Below are 373 nucleotides of genomic sequence, written 5' to 3' on the forward strand. Positions count from 1 at the left end.
AGACCGTTAGGAAGATGCGAATGCTATTTGGAGTTTTGTTGCTGATATCTTGCTTAAACGCATGGGCGAGCGATGATCCCTGCTATTATACAAAGTGGATGAACGAGGGAAAGACGGACAATCTGAAAAACCTCTCTTCGAAGGGTGGGGAGGAATTTTTTGACACTGAAAAGAAGTGGATATTTTGTGATTCTTTGGATTATCGTATAAGGCGAAACTTTTGGAACTGCAGCAACGAAAAAACTTTGAATGAATTGGTTGAGGATCACGAGTCTTTACGAAATGAAGTGGTTAAGGGACACTTGTGCAACGAAACAATAACTACCAAAACGGAGTTGCACGTGAAAAATGTTACGGATTTGTTGACTGAGCT

Source organism: Trypanosoma equiperdum, assembly GCF_001457755.1.
Source record: "Trypanosoma equiperdum strain OVI genome assembly, contig: ctg_869, whole genome shotgun sequence".
Lineage (NCBI taxonomy): Eukaryota > Euglenozoa > Kinetoplastea > Trypanosomatida > Trypanosomatidae > Trypanosoma > Trypanosoma equiperdum.